Consider the following 7,536-nt stretch of genomic DNA (forward strand, 5'->3'; position numbering starts at 1 on the left):
TTGTAAACAATGGGGAATTGTGAGAAGTCCTTCCTCCGGTGACGTCACGCTACTTCCAGTACAGGCAAGGCTTTTTTATCAGCGAGCAAAAGTTGCAACTTTATCGTCGATGTGCTCTACTAAATCCTTTCAGCAAAAATATGGCGATATCGCGAAATGATCAAGTATGACACATAGAATGGATCTGCTATCCCCGTTTAAATTAAAAAAATTCATTTCAGTAGGCCTTTAACCTAACTTAACTTTATACAAAAGCAGATTGCTTTTGATGGTTTTATTTAAAACACTGTCTTACACAACACTTCCTGATGTATAATACAATGCAAAAATGTCCATTTCTGCACTTTATCCTGCATTATCCAACATTTTTCCCCGTCAGATTTGGACAACCATCTGTTGTTAAAAATCGTCTTTAATCATGTTTATTTTATATTGTTTTATATATTGGTTTTATATGTAATTATATTTTGTTTTTATTCAGTCATTGGTGGAGCTAAGGATAATATTTGAATATTGTTTTTAATATTGTTGTGCAGCACTTTGGAAACATTTTGTTGTTTAAATGTGCTATATAAATAAAGTGGATTGGATTGGATTGCCACACCTGCCAGCTTGTCCCATTTCAGTCCTAACATGTCCAAACACGCATTTACCTATGTGAACAAGTCATTACCTGTGGAAGTAATACAAATAACGCTTTTCAAAACAAAAGCAGCACCGTTGTATTGCACACTCGACATAGATACTTTTTAAAATGTATTTTGTAATTTATGATTGGCCTCACGTGGGCCCGACAGGGACTCACAAAGGGCCGGATGTGGCCCGCGGGCCGTAGAATGCCCAGGTCTGGCTTAGTGTCTTAGTTCCTGTCTTGTGCTTTTATTTTGGTTGCACTTCCCATCACTTTGGTTATGCAGCACCTTGACTTTGTATGCCAGCACACCTTTTCCCTGTTTGCAATCAAGACTATTTAAGTTCAGTTATTGCTGCTGGCTGGTGTCAGAATATTGTCTTTTGTGAATGCTTCATGTTGGTAAACCTTTGCTGTCCTCCAGCATATATTTACTTTCTAGCCTGTTTAGTATTGCATAGCTTTCCTTTTGCTTCAGTGCTTTTCCTTTTGTTCTCAGATTAAATACCGTTTTACCTGCACGCTGACCCCTGCTGCTTTCTGCACACTGGGATCAGGATAACCAGCGTCACACCTCCCTATTGAAGAGGAGAAAGAGAGGTGAGAGCCACACAGACGCCACCTTTGTACTCTGCTATAAGTTATTTCTTGAATTCAATTATGTTTCTCACCTTCTTTATCAAAATGCTGTCATTGGCAACTTTCTCTGGCACCATGGTGTTATTTTTTTTTTGCAGTTTTTTCAACAAATAATGCTTATGCAATGTTTGGTCTACGATAGCCAAGACATGAGCTATACAAAAACCGGGGCAAAATCTGGGCGAACATTTTTGTCGAAAACCGAATCATTCTTCCTTCTCTGCTAAACACTTCATTTTCTGCCACTCATTCAGTTTACGGTCATTCGCTGGAGCCTACACCAACCGATTTTCAACGAGAGGCAGAGTAGCCCCTGGACTAGTCGCCAGTCAATCCCAGGCCACATATAGACAAACAATTCACTATTATATTCACACCTATGGAAAATGTAGTCTCCAATTTACCTAATGTGGATGATTTTGGACTGTGGGTACAAAAGAAACCCTGAGAAAACACATGACTATACACATATGTCCAAGCCCGGTTTGAACCCATGACTACTGGCTGTGGGCAGACATGCATTACCCTGCTGCCAGCAATGAAGTTTCATTACTGATGTCTCCCTTATGTGTATATATGCAAATGGGTACAGTGATGTAAAATGCATGTGATATGACTTGTTTAAATGTGCTGACTTGGATGTTGTGACTAGCATTGCTGAAAACATGCTGCAGTACTTGGTCCTTACGGTTTAAAGGCCTACTGAAACCCACTACTACCGACCACGCAGTCTGATAGTTTATATATTAATGATGAAATCTTAACATTGCAACACATGCCAATACGGCCGGGTTAGATTAGTAAAGTGCAATTTTAAATTTCCCGCGAAATATCCTGCTGAAAACGTCTCGGTATGATGACGTTTGCGCGTGACGTCACGGATTGTAGCGGACATTTTGGGACAGCATTGTGGCCAGCTATTAAGTCGTCTGTTTTCATCGCAAAATTCCACAGTATTCTGGACATCTGTGTTGGTGAATCTTTTGCAATTTGTTTATTGAACAATGAAGACCGTAAAGAAGAAAGCTGTTGGTGGGAAGCGGTGTATTAGCGGCCGGCTGCAGCAACACAAAATCGTAGCGGCTACGTCGTAGCCGGTGTTCCATTGTTTACATTCCCGAACGATGACAGTCAAGCTTTACCATTGGCCTGTGGAGAACTGGGACAACATAGACTCTTACCAGGAGGACTTTGAGTTGGATACACATGCTTGTGGAGATGGGACAACAGAGACTCTTGCCAGGAGGACTTTGAGTTGGGTATGCGCTACTGTGAGTACGCAGCTGTGGCTTCCAAACATTTGATCGCTTGCCCGTACGTGCGTGCCGCTATGCGCATGTCACGTACGTAACTTTGGGGAAATATATGTGCTGTATGAACTTTGCGGAGGTGAACGGTACTTTGGGCTGTGGGATTGAGTGTGTTGTGCGGGTGTTTGATTTGTATTGGCGGGTTATATGGACGGGAGGGGGGAGGTGTTATGTGGGATTAATTTGTGGCATATTAAATATAAGCCTGGTTGTGTTGTGGCTAATAGAGTATATATATGTCTTGTGTTTATTTACTGTTTTAGTCATTCCCAGCTGAATGTCAGGTCCCACCCGCCTCTCACAGCATCTTCCCTATCTGAATTGCTTCCACTGCCCTCTAGTCCTCCACTCTCACTTTCCTCATCCACGAATCTTTCATCCTCGCTCAAATTAATGGGGAAATCGTCGCTTTCTCGGTCCGAATCGCTCTCGCTGCTGCTGGCCATGATTGTAAACAATGTGGAGATGTGAGGAGCTCCACAACCTGTGACGTCACTTTACTTCCGGTACAGGCAAGGCTTTTTTTTATCAGCGACCAAAAGTTGCGAACTTTATCGTCGATGTTCTCTACTAAATCCTTTCAGCAAAAATATGGCAATATCGCGAAATGATTAAGTATGACACACAGAATGGACCTGCTATCCCCGTTTAAATGAGAAAATCTCATTTCAGTAGGCCTTTAAAAAGGCTTGACAGGAAGTGAGTCACAGTCCGGGTCCGAACACTTAACTCGCCTCGGGCACTAGCAACCCACACTACACAAGTACATATAACATGTTTGTGGTAGTTGTTGGCTAGAATGTCCAATTTGTCAGAAGTGCACCGTATCATTTTCTGATTTTCATTAAGCTTACAAGCGCTTTTATTGACTCTCACTCGATTGTGCAGGTGTACCTAATGTAGCGGCCGGTCAGAGTATTATCCCTCACCGTGGTTCCTCATTTGTACCAAGAAGACATACTTGGTGCATGTGAAATGTTACATCACCTGTAAAAGACAACTCGTCTTACTAATAGTAGGCTTTTACAGTCTATCAGTTTATCCATTCTAAGCTCCATGTTGGTGTCTGATGTGTGCCGTATTGACTATTTATTGACTATTTATTGTGGGTCATGTAGGCCAGTGGTCCCCAACCACCGGGCCGCGGCCCGGTACCGGTCCGTGGACCGATTGGTTGATTTAATAAACAAACAAACAAACAAAAAAATATTTTTTTTTATTTTTTATCTTTTATTTCTTGTGCAGCCCGGTACCAATCGGTCCACGGACCGGTACCGGGCTGCACAAGAAATAAAAGATAAAAAATAAAAAAAAAAATTTTTTTGTTTGTTTGTTTGTTTATTAAATCAACATAAAAAACACAATATATATATTATATATCAATAATATACATTATATATCAATATAGATCAATACAGTCTGCAGGGATACAGTCCGTAAGCACACATGATTGTATTTCTTTATGACAAAAATAAATAAAATAAAATAAAATAAAATACCATAAACCCCCCCCTGTCTGTGGGACAAATTTTCAAGCGTAGACCGGTCCGCAGCTACAAAAAGGTTGGGGACCACTGATGTAGGCTATATAAAGCACAACCTGTTGCTCAAAAGGAATTAATAAAGTTGTTCGAATTGAATTGAAATTGAAGTGAATTAGGTAAATTGCACAGTTTGCTAAAAATAAATATTAGCGTAAAACAGGTAGCTGTTGCAAACCTCAAACCTCACTGGCATTCTTCTCTTTGATCAGTGTAGTAAAACAAAAGCCATATTATGTCATTTGGTTGGCATTGTCACGTAGGGGTCGCATGTTACTGCGGGGTTGTTCTCCTAGGTTGCAGACGGACAACTCCGGATGAAGCGTGAAGGTAGGATATGATTTATTCCTCATAAATCATAGCACATACAAAAAACAGGAAACAAACAAAGACACACGAGCCGATCGCACGGGAAGCTAAGGCAAAAACTTAGTACAGGACTCAAGAAACATAGAAGCAGGAATTACCCCAAGGTAACCTGTTGCATACTGCAAATAAGGAAGCCAGACCGAGTGTGGGGCACAACGTGAATAAATAGCTCTCTGATTAGTCCCCGGGAGCAGGTGAGCGTGCCGAACGCTAATCAGAGGCAGGTGAAACCAACCAGCACCCATCGTAACCAAAACAAACCCAGAGGTGCACAAAACAGGAACTTAGGGAGTCCAAAACTAAACAGAACGTGACTAAACAAAACATGATCCAGGCCACGGATCATGACGGGCGTGTCTGCCTCACAACAGCATGGTTCAGGGTTTGAATCCTTCAAGACTTCAGAGATTCTTTATTGTCCATTTTTAAAACATGCAAGACATGGAAGAATTGAGACACTGTTTTCTCTCTCAAAAAAAAGAGCAGTGTTTCTTAACCCCATTATTCATCTCATTAAATGAATGACTTAACTATTTATTGTGAGAACATATTTGTAAGTAATTGCCATGAAGTGGAAAGCTGGTAGTATTAAATAAGCTTTGTTTCTTCCAACTTCTTTTTGGGCATGTTGTAAAGAGAAATGAAAAATATATGATTGTTGTGTCATGTTGAAACTGCATATTGTTCCATATGTCGTGGCACCTCGGTGTGCCGTGGAGCATGCAGCAGTTTTTTGCGCGGTGGTCAGCTGCTGGGGTAGTGGCCTTTTGTATCGGCGTGTCTGTGATCACTTTATTTTTCATCCTGCGGTATTTGCTGGATGTCCCATCCCCCTCTTTGGGGTCCCCTGCTAGCGTGGAGGGGGTGGTGGTGTCCGTGTCCCTTTGCTGGGTGGTCCTGCTGCCGTGCTCGCCTGTGGAGGTTTGGGCTCTCTTTGGGTCCCAGTTGCTTGTGGGGCAGGGTGTTCTTTGGTGAGTCTCTGGGCCCTTCGGGTGTGGGAAGTCCCATCTTTCTGCCCACGTGGGGTGTGGTCTCTCGCTGGCTTGAGGGATAGTTGTCTCCTGCTTCTCCCGTGCCTTGTCCTCGGCCGGGGGTCGTCTGTCTACGACCTACCACTGGCCAGTCTGCCTGCAGGAACTTGGACCACTGTAAACAAATTGGCAGATTCTTGCATTAATGTTTTAACCTTGCAAACTGGGGTCCAAACATGTGATTTACATCACTGAGGGATTCTTCAAGGCACCCGTTTAAGTCCTCTCCATTTTAGCAGTTACACATTTTTTCGTAATGTGATTTATGTCACTAGAGTGTTGCTGTAGCTTGTTTAATTCAGATGCAGTCAGCAGTCAATTGTTCAACTTCTTTAGTTATACTGGCAGTGTTCCTAAAGGTTCCATTTCAGGTCCTCTCGTTTTCATCATTTGGACCAGGGGTCCCCAAACTACAAGTAAAAAAAATAAATAATAATAATAATAATTATATATATATATATATATGTATATGTATATATGTGTATATATATATATATATATATATATATATATATATATATATATATATATATATATATATATATATATATATATACTTTAAAAAAAATAAAAACATTTAATCCGTCTTTTCTAAACCATTTTCTACCGATTGTTACTCTCAATGTCTCCTAGCCGCTCAGGTAAATCATATTGTCTATAAAATACATTTTCCCATCAATAACATGACATCATCAGTGGCAAGTTTGCGCTCTTTCAGTCAATTAGTGTATATATATATATATATATATATATATATATATATATATATATATATATATATATATATGTATACTTTTAAAAAAAAATATATAATTTTTTAATCTGTCTTTTCTAAACCATTTTCTACCGATCGTTACTCTCAATGTCTCTTAGCCGCTCAGGTAAATCATATTGTCTAAAAATAAATTTTCCCATCAATAACATGACGTCATCAGTGGCAAGTTTGCGCTCTTTCAGTCAATTAGTATATATATACATACATACATACATACATACATACATACAGCCCGGCCCCCGGCCAAATTGTTTTAACCCAATAACTCAGTCATACTAAAACATTTTGACATATTTTTGAGTGCCGTGTGTAATGTTCTTTATTTTCAATGGAACATTTAAAGTTTTGATGTTGTTTACTGCCGTAATATTGCAGTCTACACATATCTCTTATGTGTGACTACCATCTACCGGTCACACTTATCATTACACCAGGTACCAAAAAAAATTGCTTCGAGGTCTGTAAGCACAACCAGAATTATTCCGTACATTAGGCGCACCGGGTTATATAAGGCACACTGTCAATTCTTGAGAAAAATCTAAGGATTAAGTGCACTTTATAGTCTGAAAAATACGGAGTGAACTGAGAAGTTTGGCACCCCTGCTCTTTAGCTTTCTGGAAATGTGCCCCCCAAATCATTTCAGTTGGCTATCCCTGGTGTAGACAAAAATATTGAAATTCTCCCCCGCTGCTTATGACCCTCCTGACAGCTCACCGTGACCCCGAGGGGGTACCGACCCGCAATTTGAGGAACACTGCATGACAGAATGAAAGTCACACACACACAGACCGTGATAGACAGAATCCTGATGTGAACGATGTCCTCTCTAATGTCTCATCAATCTCTCCAAGTCCCGCACTTGTCTCTCCACATTCTTCACAGTCCATCCTGCGAGAGGATGAACCCATCAGCCCTCACCCATCACATTCCCTCCCTCCATTTCTTGTCCCCTTTTTTTCCTTCCGTCATACCAATCCCGATCCCGCTAACAAGCCATTCCTCCTCGTGCGCCCAGAGCTTTCTCTTTCATGCGGGGTCGCCAGGGTTAATCTGTCTTTTTGCCCTGTCAACTGACAGAGGAATTAACCTGATCAACAAGTAATAGATCCAACACATTTAAGAGGAGGTAAGAGAATCCCTAAGAGACGTGTGCAATTACCGGAGAGTCAGATGGGGGCTAAAAGTTGAGGTAGCACCTTCAACCGAACGCCAAAGTGACTGTTTTCTTTTTTCAAAATA

General features: G+C 40.9%; 1 protein-coding gene across 1 annotated transcript in view; it reads left to right on the plus strand.

Annotated features, from left to right (window-relative positions):
- Positions 1-1,012: 1,012 nt before the first annotated feature.
- Positions 1,013-7,536, plus strand: part of kcng4a (potassium voltage-gated channel, subfamily G, member 4a) — a 140,004-nt gene continuing 133,480 nt past the window's right edge. Inside the window, exon 1 of the mRNA XM_062035170.1 lies at positions 1,013-1,231. The gene's annotated coding sequence lies outside the window, so the exon portion shown is untranslated. The remainder of the gene's footprint in view (positions 1,232-7,536) is intronic.

The sequence above is a fragment of the Entelurus aequoreus genome, linkage group LG24 (assembly GCF_033978785.1).
Source record: "Entelurus aequoreus isolate RoL-2023_Sb linkage group LG24, RoL_Eaeq_v1.1, whole genome shotgun sequence".
NCBI lineage: Eukaryota > Metazoa > Chordata > Actinopteri > Syngnathiformes > Syngnathidae > Entelurus > Entelurus aequoreus.